Genomic DNA, 1479 nt, shown 5'->3' with positions numbered 1-1479 from the left:
CTTTTACTTTCCTCTTGTCCCATTATCATGCTCAACCTTCATTTGGGTTTTAGTAATTCCTCTTGTTTACATTACCCTTGATCAATCCCTACCAGGCCCTTTACACCCTCCTTGCCACTGATTTTGGATCACTTGTTGTTCCCTCGTCCCTGAGTTTGTTAACACCACTTCCTTTCCTCCACCTTCCCTTCTCTTACGTCTCCCCCAGAACTGTTGGTTCCATTGTTTTCTCCTCCAGATTGTTTATCCAGCCTATCTTATCTAGATGGACCTGCAGAGAATAATATGCACAAAAACAAGACAGAGCTCTTCTTATACATTTATGACTGTCTCTGAATTTGTTTCCCTGGCCTAATACAACAAAGATGTGAATAGCCTTGCCAAGATGCAGAATACACGTCGGACAGGGTAAGACATGACAAAATGATAATTTATAAATTATCAAGGGTTCATAAGGGAGGGGGAAGGAGGGAGGGAGTGGAGAAAATGAGCTGATACCAAGGGCTTAACTAGAGAGCAAATATTTTGAGGATGAGGGCAAAGAATGTACAAATGTGCTTAACACAATGGAGATGTCTGTATGGATTGTGATGAGTTGTATGAGCCCCCAATAAAATGATTTTTTTTAAAAGATGCAGACTACATTGGAAAGTGGATTGTTGCAGATGCGGTTAGGTTACAGTTTAATACCCTAACATTAAATCTTCCTTATGATCCATTTAAATTTACTCTAGTTTTGAAATTTGTCTTTCTTTTTTATTGAAGTTTTTATGTTTAACTTTGTTATTCTTTTTAGTCTTTGCTTTTTAATGTATTTTCTGCATATGAAATCCAGGACAAACCGATAGTCAGTGACTAGATTAATGATTCCTTGGGAGTATGGCAGAGGAGGCTGGGGGGAAATGGGGAGCTAATACCGATGAGTACAAGAATGAAGAAGATGCTCTAAAACTGACTGTACAGCTCTTCTTGGTGTGACTGAACTAGTGAATTGTATGATATGTGAAGTATATGTCAATAAAACGGTTGGAGGGAGGGGTTCAGTTAAAGACCCACAAAGCCCAGTTCTGAGCAGGATGCACAACAGCCAGATTTGTCATCGGGATGGGATTACAATGCTACAGTCACTTCGAAACGGTTTGTTTGTGTGTAAACTTTCATTGAGAACTAGGTGAAAGTTTACATTCCACACATTCTGATTCAACTCATTCATGTGAAGCCCTCTTGATGCGGCAACACCGATCCCATTTCCTCCTGTGTCTTCATTTCCGAACCTCTGAGTGTACCCCCCTAGGGTCAATGCTGCCCTTTGGATCTTAAAAGGTGGATTGTTCCAACCTGGGCTCAGCCTCATTCCAGCCTGAAAAGTAGCAGCTATAGTCTCGGGGGTCCCACCAGTGTCTATCCAAGTTCCCCTGTGTCTTATTAAGCGAAACAGACACTTGCCATGACTCAGCAATCTCACTTTTAGGGATTCAC

This window comes from Echinops telfairi, unplaced genomic scaffold, assembly GCF_000313985.2.
Source record: "Echinops telfairi isolate 266 unplaced genomic scaffold, ASM31398v2 ScPeMD7_443;HRSCAF=831, whole genome shotgun sequence".
In the NCBI taxonomy this organism is placed as follows: domain Eukaryota; kingdom Metazoa; phylum Chordata; class Mammalia; order Afrosoricida; family Tenrecidae; genus Echinops; species Echinops telfairi.
Note: the sequence above shows the minus strand (reverse complement) of the source record.